The sequence below is a fragment of the Triticum urartu genome, chromosome 6 (assembly GCF_003073215.2).
Source record: "Triticum urartu cultivar G1812 chromosome 6, Tu2.1, whole genome shotgun sequence".
NCBI classification, from domain to species: domain Eukaryota; kingdom Viridiplantae; phylum Streptophyta; class Magnoliopsida; order Poales; family Poaceae; genus Triticum; species Triticum urartu.
Genome location: NC_053027.1, coordinates 255468481 through 255481961, shown reverse-complemented (window position 1 = coordinate 255481961; position 13481 = coordinate 255468481).

Genomic DNA, 13481 nt, shown 5'->3' with positions numbered 1-13481 from the left:
ACATGTAAATCGTTGTTCAGTTTCTAAGTCCCAAGTAAGATATATATCAGGAACATATCTACCCTCAAGTGGTGAAATATTCAATTTTAGTCTAGGAAGATGGTCATGTACCTCAGGTGGTGGTGCAGCCCTACCGTTGTGATGATATGCATGAGGACGACCTGGTGGTGGTGGTGCTGGTGGTTGCACGTAGTTCTGATTTTGGTCAACCTCATCCTCATAATGGTCCTCCACCTCTGCAGTAGCAGCAGGAGCGGCAGAAGCATCAACAGCGGCACCAGAATTTTGCCCAGGGTCAATGGGAACGCATTGTGCTCGTCCCACTTGATTTGGAAAGCGACGTTGTTGTTGTTGAGGTGCGTTAGGGGCAGCCAGTGGTGGTGGCGGAAGACGCGCGAGCAATTCATTAAACTTGTTATCGAGCTTTGTTTCGAACATCTTCTCCATGCCATCTATCGTCTCCATGGCCTCTTCAAATCTGTTTAGCACATCTTGCACCTGTCCACTCATCATTTGCTGAAATTTATCATGCAACTCCTTATTCGTCATGTTTTCCCAGTCAGTCTCGTTGGCTTGTGATCCTCCCATGGTTAGCAGCAGTAGAAACACACAAGAATATGATCCAACAGACTACTAACAAGAGGTGGTGGTGGATGTCACAAATCCGTCAAGCAAATCTCAAATTCTTACCAGTTCTTACCCAGCAGCAGGCAGTGATTGGCAACCGTCATAGTCAAAACTCTCAAAGCTTGGATAAAGCGATTACTAGGGAGAGTCGAACGCACGACGTAGATCTATGTGGAGCTGGGAAGGCTTATAATATGGTAGCAAAAGGGGTCAGCAATAATCAATTCAGAGATGCAAAGTTGAATAAACGCTCAACGACGGTACTGTGCTGGTCCTATGCTAGACCGTGCTAGAGACGCGAGCCTAGAACAATAACAAAATCACAGCGCTGCATGTAAACAAGGGAGGAGCACGCTCTGAATTTTTTTCACTTTTTTTTGCACTTTTCTCCTCTTTTTTTTTGCTCCGCAACAAATTTTTTTCGAAAAAGTCTACAAATGGTCTAAAAACTGCCTAGCCAGAATTTTCCAGACTTAGTTTTTTTAGTTTGGGACTATTTTTCTTCGGCGGGTAGCACGGAATCTCACGAGTCCTATTCTGTCACGACTCGAAGTATCGCGTGATCCGAAAATAGAAAACAATGCAACAATAACTAGACTCAGACTAGGACTGGTGGCGGAGATGAATCTAGTGGAATCTCGGACTGGTGGCGGCGATGAATCTGGTGGAAATCGGACTGGTGGCGGATATATGTTGCAGGTGGACTCGGATTGGCGTGATGGCGGCGGATATGTGGTGGCGTATAAGGACTCGGATTGGTGGTGAATATGTGGTGGTGAATATGGCAGCGACGATGAAGTCGGTGTGGTGGTGGTATATGGCAGCGGCGACGTGACAACCTGTGAACAGAACTCGAAACTCTAAAGGACTAGACGCTAAGACCAGCAACTTGACACGACGATGCAACCGCAAATTCAACAAAGCAAATACAGGAAAGATTATGCAAAGGCTCAGATTGGTTCGGATAGGATGAACTAACCCTAATTGTTTTTGGCTTTTTCGTGGACTATAGGTACGAAGAACAGACTCGATCTAAACTACGAAAAACTGTAAAATCTCACCGAGCAACCTAGAAATCTGATACCACTCGATAGAGGCTAAGGTGTCCCGTCTTTCGATGAGATGGTGGCTATTGTTTTAGAGGAAGTCGACTTTGATGATCCGACTACGAACGTGCGAGGACGTCGCGCCTTAGCAATCGCTAAACCAACTCCGAGGGGCTATTGACCACGCCGGAGCATGATCAACCTGACCACGAGGGCCTGTTTCCTGCGAGCAAACGAAGAACAAGCTTTGGCCTTCATGAGTTCTTGTTCCGCCTTGGGAGCACCAATGTAGTTGTCGTCGAGGGACTTGTAGTTCTCGAGGAAGATCGTCTTGGAGATGTTGTTGTGCAATCCCATCATGAAGTGGAACTTCATTGAAATGGGGTCGTCCACGCCGGCTCGTCGCAAGGCAATGTTCATCTCCTTGAAGTACGCGTCGATGGACTTGGATCCTTGGGTGGTGTTCTCCAATTGGCGTAGAAGTTGTTCCGTGTAGGTTGGAGGCACAAACTCTCGCCGCAAAGCTCTCTTCGTCTTGGGCCAACTCATGTCGTAGGTCTCTGAAGGTGCACACGAGAAATGAAATGCGCCAGCAAATCAAACCTGTGGTATAATGGTGATGGCTTAACGTGGAGAAAATTTATAGGTGAAACAATGAACTCATATCTTCATTTCAAAATTAGTACGTCTTCATTTCAAACGAAATTATTCTCTTTGTGCACACGAGCACTTAGAGGCAACCATTTGCATAGGCCTTTCCGCGCGGCGACCGGCGATATATTTCACCCCTTTCACCTAGGCCGCCAACCCCTGATAGAGGCGAAGGTGTCCCGATGTTTCGATGAGATAGATATCGTTTTCTGTGGGAGTCGACTTTGATGATCCGACTACGAACGTGCAAAGACGTTGCGCCTTAGCAATCGCTAAACCAACTTCCAAGGGTTATTGACCACGCCGGAGCACGATCAACTTGACCACGAGGGTCTATTTCCTGCGAGAAAACGAAGAACAAACAAGAAACTGAGATTGCAATATGGATATCGCGAATATAAGATGAAAGCTTTATTGTTCAAGGTGGGGTTCTGTGACGTCTTGGTCTGGTCGTTGGACACAAACGAAGTACACGAAGTTGCAGCTATGGCGAACTTTTAATCTAAACAAAACCCAAAGTCTAAACGACGCCCTAAGGGCTGTATATATGGAGGAATAGGGGGGAATTTCGTGGCCCTTGGAGGAGGGGTACGAAACCAACCCTAACTCTTGTTTCCCCACACATACGGACTCTAAAAACAGCCTATACTTAAGTATTTCGAAAATACATGGGCCTGGCCCAATAATAAGGTGACGTAGCACCTAAAATAGCCTCTGGACAAAATTGATGAAGTGGCATCTTGTATATTTCGTCCAAGGCTTCATGCACTCCTTATGGTGGCTTCAAAGTCCTGAAATCATCACTTGTAACTCCGTTTCGGATCCCCTTGCGCATGACATAATCTCCACGCTTGAACTTGTTCCAAGGTTCATCTTTCTTGTCCAAGCTAGGCCCTTCATTTGTAAGCAAGACAAATGTATCCAATTTAGGCATCATCATATTCTCATGAACATTAGAATCGTTACCAAGAAACGAAAGTACCTGATAATTCAATTGGCGTGCGCGAGCTCTAGTAATTGGTCCAGTATGTATAGCAGCAGGGGCTGTGGGTGTAACAATGGTATTGATGTCCTCATCATGTATAGGGGATCGCAACAGTTTTCGAGGGTAGAGTATTCAACCCAAATTTATTGATTCAACACAAGGGGAGCCAAAGAATACTCTCAAGTATTAGCAGCTGAGTTGTGAATTCAACCACACCTGGAAACTTAATATCTGCAGCAAAGTGTTTAGTAGCAAAGTAATATGATAGTAGTGGTAACAGTGGCAAAAAGTAACGGTAGCAAAAGTAATATTTTTTGGTTTATAGTGATGGTAACAGTAGCAACGGAAAAGTAAATAAGCAAAGAACAATATATGGAAAGCTTGTAGGCAATGGATCGGTGATGGAGAATTATGCCGGATGCGATCGATCATGTAACTGTTATAACATAGGGCGACACAGAACTAGCTCCAGTTCATCAATATAATGTAGGCATGTATTCCAAATATAGTCATACGTGCTTATGGAAAAGAACTTGCATGACATCTTTTGTCCTACCCTCCCGTGGCAGCGGGGTTGATATGTCTCCAACGTATCTATAAGTTTTGATTGTTCCATGCTATTATATTATCAACTTTGGATGTTTATGGGTTTTATTATACACTTTTATATTATTTTTGGGACTAACCTATTAACCTAGAGCCCAGTGCCAGTTTCTATTTTTTCCTTGTTTTAGAGTATCGCAGAAAAGGAAAATCAAACGGAGTCCAATTGACCTGAAACTTCACGGAACTTATTTTTGGATCAGAAGAAGCCCGGGAGACTTGGAGTCCACGTAAGGGAAGCTTCGAGGAGGCCACAAGGTAGGGGGGCGCGCCCACCCCCTGGGCGTGCCCTCCACCCTCGTGGGCCCCTCATGGCCCCCCTGGCGTACTTCTTCTGCCTATATATCTCCATATACCCTAAAAACATCCGGGAGCACAATAGATCGGGAGTTTCGCCGCCAGAAGCCTCCGTAGCCACTGAAAGCCAATCTAGACCCGTTCTGTCACCCTGTCGGAGGGGGAATCCCTCTCCAGTGGCCATATTCATCATCCCGGTGCTCTCCATGACGAGGAGGGAGTAGTTGTCCGTAGGGGCTGAGGGTATGTACCAGTAGCTATGTGTTTGATCTCTCTCTCTCTCATGTTCTTGAGGTGGTACAATCTTGATGTATCGCGAGCTTTGCTATTATAGTTGGATCTTATGATATTTTCTCCCCCTCTACTCTCTTGTAATGGATTGAGTTTTCCCTTTGAAGTTATCTTATCGGATTGAGTCTTTAAAGATTTGAGAACACTTGATGTATGTCTTGCCGTGCGTATCTGTGGTGACAATGGGATATCACGTGATTCATTTGATGTATGTTTTGGTGATCAACTTGCGGGTTCCGCCCATGAACCTATGCATAGGGGTTGGCACATGATTTCAGCGTGATTTTCTGGTAGGAACTTTGGGGCACTCTTTGAGGTTCTATGTGTTGGTTGAATAGATGAATCTGAGATTGTGTGATGCATATCGTATAATCATACCCACGGATACTTGAGGTGACATTGGAGTATCTAGGTGACATTAGGGTTTTGGTTGATTTGTGTCTTAAGGTGTTATTCTAGTACGAACTCTAGGGCTGTTTGTGACACTTATAGGAATATCCCAACAGATTGATTGGAAAGAATAACTTTGAGGTGGTTTCGTACCCTATGATAATCTCTTCGTTTGTTCTCCGCTATAAGTGACTTTGGAGTGACTCTTTGTTGCATGTTGAGGGATAGTTATGTGATCCAATTATGTTATTATTGTTGAGAGAACTTGCACTAGTGAAAGTATGAACCCTGGGCCTTGTTTCCTATCATTGCAATACGGTTTACGCTCACTTTTATCATTCGTTACCTTGCTGTTTTTATATTTTCATATTACAAAAACTATTATCTACCATCCATATACCACTTGTATCACCATCTCTTCGCCTAACTAGTGCACCTATACAATTACCATTGTATTGGGTGTGTTGGGGACACAAGAGACTCTTTGTTATTTGGTTGCAGAGTTGCTTGAGAGAGACCATCTTCATCCTACGCCTCCTAAGGATTTATAAACCTTAGTTCATCCACTTGAGGGAAATTTGCTACTGTCCTACAAACCTCTTCACTTGGAGGCCCAACAACGTCTACAACAAGAAGGTTGTGTAGTAGACATCATGGGTCCTATTGGAAACTAAGGGATATTAAGGCCTCCTTTTAATAGAGTACCGGACCAAAGCATTAACACTTAGTGAATACATGAACTCCTCAAACTACGGTCATCACCGGTAAGTATCCCGATTATTGTCACTTCGGGGTTAACGGATCATAACACATAATAGGTGACTATAGACTTGCAAGATAGGATCAAGAACACACATACATTCATGAAAACATAATAGGTTTTGATCTGAAATCATGGCACTTGGGCCCTAGTGACAAGCATTAAGCATAGCAAAGTCATAGCAACATCAATCTCAGAACATAGTGGATACTAGGGATCAAACCCTAACAAAACTAACTCGATTTCATCATAAATCTCATCCAACCCATCACCGTCCAGCAAGCCTACGATGGAACTACTCATGCACGGCGGTGAGCATCATGAAATTGGTGATGGAGGAAAGTTGATGATGACGATGGCGACGGATTCCCCTCTCCGGAGCCCCGAACGGACTCCGGATCAGCCCTCCCAAGAGAGTTTAGGGCTTGGCGGCGGCTCCGTATCGTAAAACGTGATGAATCCTTCTCTCTGATTATTTTCTCCCCGAAGACGAATATATGGAGTTGGAGTTGAGGTCGGTGGAGCGTCAGGGGGCCCACAAGGCAGGGGGCCCGCCCAGGGGAGTAGGACGCGCCCCCACCCTCATGGACAGGGTGTGGGCCCCCTGACATGGATCTTTCTTCCAGTATTTTTTATATATTCCAAAAATAATCTCCGTTGATTTTCATGTCATTCTGAGAACTTTTATTTCTGCACAAAAATAACACCATGGCAATTCTGCTGAAAACAACGTCAGTCCGGGTTAGTCCCGTTCTAATCATGCAAGTTAGAGTCCAAAACAAGGGCAAAAGTGTTTGGAAAATTATATACGACGGAGACGTATCATCTCCCCCAAGCTTAAACCTTTGCTTGTCCTCAAGCAATTCAGCTGATAAAACTGAAAGTGATAAAGAAAAACTTTTACAAACTCTGTTTGCTCTTGTTGTTGTAAATATGAAAAGCCAGCATTCAAGTTTTCAGCAAAGATTATGAACTAACCACATTTGCAAAAACATTTAGGTCTCATGTTTACTCATATCAATGGCATAATCAACTAGCGAGCAATAATAATAAATCTCGGATGACAACACTTTCTCAAAACAATCATGATATGATATAACAAGATGGTATCTCGCTAGCCCTTTCTGAGACCGCAAAACATAAATGCAGAGCACCTTTAAAGATCAAGGACTGACTAGACATTGTAATTCATGCTAAAAGAGATCCAATCAAGTCATACTCAATGTAAACTAATAGTAATGGATGCAAATGACAGCAGTGCTCTCCAACTGGTGCTTTTTAATAAGGGGATGATGGCTCAACATAAAAGTAAATAGATAGGCCCTTCGCAAAGGGAACCAGGGATTTGTAGAGGTGTCAGAGCTCGGTTTTGAAATAGATATGAATAATATTTTGAGTGGTATACTTTCATTGTCAACATAACAACTGAGAGATCTCGATATCTTCCATGCTACACACATTATAGGTGGTTCCAAACAGAATGGTAAAGCTTATACTCCCCCTCCACCAACAAGCATCAATCCATGGCTTGCTCGAAACAACGAGTGCCTCCAACTAACAAGAGTCCCGAGGGAGTTTTGTTTGCAGTTATTTTGATTTGATTTGCATAAAGCATGGGACTGGGCATCCCGGTGACCAACCATTTTCTCGTGAGTGAGGAGTAGAGTCCACTCCTCTTGAGAATAACCCGCCTAGCATGGAAGATACATACAGCCCTAGTTGATACATGAGCTATTCGAGCATACAAATCAGAATGTTTATTTGAAGATTTAGAGTTTGGCACATACAAGTTTACTTGGAACGGCAGGTAGATACCGTATATAGGTAGGTGTGGTGGACTCATATGGAATAACTTTCGGGTTTATGGAGTTGGATGCACAAGCAGTATTCCCGCTTAGTACAAGTGAAGGCTAGAAAAAGACTGGGAAGCGACCAGCTAGAGAGCGACAACAGTCATGAACATGCATTAAAATTAATCAACACCGAATGCGAGCATGAGTAGGATATAATGCACCATGAACATAAATATCGTAGAGGCTATGTTGATTTTGTTTCAACTACATGCGTGAACATGTGCCAAGTCAAGCCACTCGAATCGTTCAAAAGAGGATACCACCCCATCATACCACATCACAACCATTTTAATAGCATGTTGCAAGGTAAACCATTATAAGCTCCTAGCTAATTAAGCATGGCATAAGCAACTACAATCTCTAATTGTCATTGGAAACATGTTTATTCATAATAGGCTAAATCATGAATGATGAACTAATCATATTTACAAAAACGAGCGAGGTCGAGTTCATACCAGCTTCTCTCATCTCAATAAGTTCATCATATAATCATCATTATTGCCTTTCAGTTGCACGACCGAATAGTGTGGATAATAATAATAGTGCACGTGCATTGGACTAAGCTGGAATCTGCAAGCATTCAATTCAAGAGAGAAGACAAGGTAATATGTGCTCTTGGTTAGATCAACAATAATGCATAAGAGAGCCACTCAACATTTTCATTATGGTCTTCTCCTGTCGACCCCAAAGAAAAGAAACAAAACTATTTACACGGGAAAGCTCCCGACAAGAAAAAGAAGAACGAGAAATCTTTTTGGGTTTTATTTTTAATTATTACTAATACAAGCATGGAAAGTAAACTAACTCAAAGCTACAACTATTTTTTTTGGTTTTCTTAAGGTTTATCAAACACACAAGAAGAAAGCATAAAAAGGGAAAAACTAGCATGGATATCACAATGAAAAAGTATGAGCACCGACTACTAGCATGAGTGTGTGAACATAAATGTAATGTCGGTGAGAAGTACGTACTGCCCCAAGCTTAGGCTTTTGGCCCAAGTTGGTCTATGGCCACGGCTGGCCTGGCCGATATCCAAAGTTATAGTTGGGGTCGTACTAAGAAGGATCCCCCTGGTGCCACTTGTTGGCGATCTCTTCCGGATTCCACTGATAAACAGACTACCAGTGAGGATCAAATTGTAGTTCCGGCTCTGGCTCTGTAGATGGTGTGGGGTTTCGGTAGGCGTGAATGGCTTCCGGCGGAACAAGGTACTTGCCTGCAGATAAGTCAAACAAGGAAGGAGCAGGCAAAGTAATAGTCTAAGGGTGATTTTTATCAAATATGAGCTTGTACTTAAGCATCTTTTCCTTATTCTTAACGATAAAATCATGTGCTACCATACTCTTATAGTCTAGAAAAACAGGAGGCAGCAACTTCTCTTCCTTCTCATAATGTCTAATAGGTATGTTAAAATGTGCAGTGAGGCACGAGGCGAAGATACCTCCCAAGATGGGGCCCTTAGTACGGTTAAGATTTAACCGCTTTGCAACAATAGCGCCCATACTAAATGTGTCATCACGGAACAAGGCATGGCACAAAATAACAATATCAGGGGCACTAAGGTTGCCGCAGTTTCCGCGACCAATTAAGCATCTACTAGCAAATATTGCAAAGTAACGTAAAACAGGAAAATGTATGCTAGTAATTCTTGCATCGGAAACCTTCCTCGTTTCCCCTACAACAATTGCATCAATAAACCCTTCCACATGGTCATGATGTGGTTCCTCTACACTGTCCTCAAAATGGATCAAACAAACCCGGAAAAAATCACGAAGTGACATCTCCTTATGCTCATCATATAAATAAAATTCCACCGAAGGTGGTGAGCTCCTAGCACGGAAATGAATGTTTCGCACAAAGATATTGGTGAGTAAGAAATACTGTTCGCGTTGGTCATGGAGGAAGGCGGTGAGGTCTGCATTCTCAGCGAACTCATAAAAATCATCATAAATCCCGGCTGCTCTCAAGAAATCATCACAAGACCATTCACACGGCCGAACCTCCATGGTGCGAGGGAGATTATACTTGGGCTTCTTGTTCTCTTCACTTTGTTTATCCTTCGAGCTTCGGCTCGATGAGCCCCTCAAAAATCTCTTCATCTTTTTCTGCAATTTTCTGAAATTTTTAGCAACTCAAAAATAAAAGTGAACCAAACTCAACAAAATTGATAGCAACTACTCCTACAAGTGCCTAGAGGCAATATCATGCATTAAAACTACTTTTGACCATATAAATTTGACATGCAAACTCAAGAACAGGGTCACCTAAGCAGCAAACATTTGTAATGAATAAAGCACTATAACAAAAACTAATTGGACCATTGGAGGAGTCACATACCAAAGAATAATCCCCCAAAGCAGTTTTGTGAATGGAGCTTTGAGCTAGGAGATCGAAAATGGCAGCAAGATGAGCTAGAACTGGTGCTTGAGCTGGTTGGTGATTTTTTTGGGAGGAAGAAGGAGTGTGTGGTGGCTGGAATAAGTGGAGGGGGCCCACCATGGGCCCACAAGGCAGGGCGCGCGCCCAGGGGGTGGGCACACCCTGGACCCTTGTGGCCAGGTGCTTGCTCCCCCTGTTGTGTTCTCAGTGCCATATATTCTCAAATATTCTAGAAAAAAATCATATTTAATTTTTAGGGCATTTGGAGAACTTTTATTTTTGGGGTATTTTTTATTGCATGGATAATTCAGAAAACAGACAGAAAAATACTATTTTTCTTTATTTAATATAAATAACAGAAAGTAAAAAGAGGGTACAAAGAGTTGTGTTTTCTAAATTCATCCATGTCATGCTCATCAAAAGGAATCCACTAACAAGGTTGATTAGGTCTTGTTAACAAACTCATTTCCAATAACATGAAATCGGAGAATTTTCGAATAACACTAGGTTACCTCAACGGGGATATGCACGTCCCCAACAATAAGAATATCAATTTTCTTGTTGACAGTAGGGAGAGGAAATTCAAAATCTCCAAGAATGATTGTTGAAAATTTTCCAATAGAATTGATACTATGGACTTGAGGTTGTTTCCTTGGAAAGTGTACCGTATGCTCATTACCATTAACATGAAAAGTGACATTTCCTTTGGTGCAATCAATAACAGCCCCTGCAGTATTCAAAAAGGGTCTTCTGAGAATAATAGACATACTATCGTCCTCGGGAATATCAAGAATAACAAAGTCTGTTAAAATAGTAACGTTTGCAACCACAACAGGCACATCCTCACAAATACTGACAAGTATATCAGTTGATTTATCAGCCATTTGCAAAGATATTTCAGTAGGTGTCAACTTATTCAAATCAAGTCTACGATATAAAGAGAGAGGCATAACACTAACACCGGTTCCAAGATCACATAAAGCAGTTTTAACATAGTTTCTTTTAATGGAGCATGGTATAGTTGGTACTCCTGCATGTCCAAGTTTCTTTGGTATTCCACCCTTAAATGTATAATTAGCAAGCATGGTGTAAATTTCAGCTTCCAGTATCTTTCTCTTATTAGTAACAATTTCCTTCATATATTTAGCATAAGGATTCATTTTAAGCATATCGGTCAAATGCATACGCAAAAAGATAGGTCTAATCATTTTGGCAAAGCGCTCAAAATCCGCATCATCCATTTTCTTGGATGGTTTAGGAGGAAAAGGCATGGGTTTCTGAACCCATGGTTCTCTTTCTTTACTATGCACCCTAGCAACAAAGTCTCTCTTGTCATAACGTTGATTCTTTGATTGTGGGTTATCAAGATAAACAGCAAGTTCAATTTCTACATCATTATCATTGCTTGGTTGAGCATCAACATGAAGATCATCATTAACATTATCACTAGGTTCATGTTCATTACCAGATTGTGTTTCAGCATCAGAACTAGAAATATCATTAGGATTCTCAGGTGTGAATAATAGTTTCACTAGAAGCATGCAAAGTCCTATCATTTTTCTTTTTCTTCCTCTTAGAAGGACTAGGTGCATCAATGTTATTTCTCTGAGAATCTTGCTCAATTCTCTTAGGATGGACCTCAAGATACAAAGGTTCCTGAGTCACTTTAGCTCCTCTAGTTGCAACTCTAACAGCAAAGTCATTATTCTTACTATTTAATTCATTGAGCAAATCATTCTGAGCTTTAAGTACTTGTTCTACTTGAGTGGTAACCATAGAAGCATGTTTACTAATAAGTTTAAGTTCACCTTTAACACTAGCCATATAATCACTCAAGTGTTCAATCATATAAGCATTATGCTTCAATTGTCTACCAACATAAGCATTAACATCTTCTTGCTTAACCATAAAGTTATCAAATTCATCCAAACATTGGCTAGCAAACTTAGCAGGAGGGATTTCAGCTTTATCATATCTATAGAGAGAATTTACCTTTACTACCTATGTCGGGTTATCAAGACCGTGTGTTTCTTCAACAGGCGACAAATTAAGACCATGTATTTCTTCAATAGGTGGTAAATTCTTAACATCTTCATCTTTTATACCTTTTTATTTCATAGATTTCTTTGCCTCTTCCATATCTTCAAGACTGAGAAATAGAATACCCCTTTTCTTCGGAGTTGGCTTAGGAGTAGGTTCAGGAAGTGTCCAATTATTTTCATTAGTCAACATATTATTCAATAGAATTTCGGCTTGATCAATAGTTCTTTCCCTGAAAACACAACCAGCACAACTATAGAAGATATCAAGTGTTTCATTTTTCTTGAGAGGATGACCAAGCAAAGCATTAAGTACTTGGAGAAGCCTCCCCCAAGCTTGTGGGAGACTCTCTTCTTCAATTTGCACAAAATTATATATTTCCCTTAAAGCAGCTTGTTTCTTATGAGCGGGGAAATATTTAGCAGAGAAGTAGAAAATCATATCCTGGGGACTACGCACACAACCAGGATCAAGAGAATTAAACCATATCTTAACATCACCCTTTAATGAGAACGGAAATAATTTAAGGATATAATAGTAGTGAGTTTTCTCATCATTAGTAAACAGGGTAGCTATATCATTTAATTTAGTAAGATGTGCCACAACAGTTTCAGATTCATAGCCATAGAAAGGATCAGATTCAACCAAAGTAATTATCTCAGGATCGACAGAGAAATCATAATCCTTATCAGTAAAGATAGGTGAAGTAGCATAAGAAGGATCATATTTCATTCTAGCGTTCAGAGATTTTTCTTTCAGCTTAGCTAATAATTTCTTAAGATCACTTCTATCATTGCAAGCAAGAAAGTCTCTAGTAGTTTCTTCATCCATAACATAACCCTCGTGAACAATAGGCAATTCATACCTAGGGGGAGAATCTTCATCATCACTTTCATCAATATTATCAGTTTCAATAATTTCATTCTATCTAGCCCTAGCAAGTTGTTCATCAAGAAATTCACCAAGTGGCACAGTAGTATCAAGCATAGAAGTAGTTTCATCATAAGTATCATGCAAAGCATAAGTGGCATCATCAATAACATGTGACCTATCAGAATCAATAGCATGTGTAGGTGTCACAAGTTTACTCAAAACAGAAGGTGAATCAAGTGTAGAGCTAGATGGCAGTTCCTTTCCTCCCCTCGTAGTTGAGGGAAAAATCTTGGTTCTTTGATCTTTCAAATTCTTCATAATGATAAGCAGATATAAATCCCAAGTGACTCAAAGAATAGAGCTATAATCCCCGGCAATGGCGCCAGAAAATAGTCTTGATAACCCACAAGTATAGGGGATCGCAACAGTTTTCGAGGGTAGAGTATTCAACCCAAATTTATTGATTCGACACAAGGGGAGCCAAAGAATATTCTCAAGTATTAGCAGCTGAGTTGTCAATTCAACCACACCTGGAAACTTAATATCTACAGCAAAGTGTTTAGTAGCAAAGTAATATGATAGTAGTGGTAACAGTGGCAAAGAGTAACGGTAGCAAAAGTAATATTTTTGGGTTTTATAGTGATGGTAACAGTAGCAACGGAAAAGTAAATAAGTGAAGAACAATA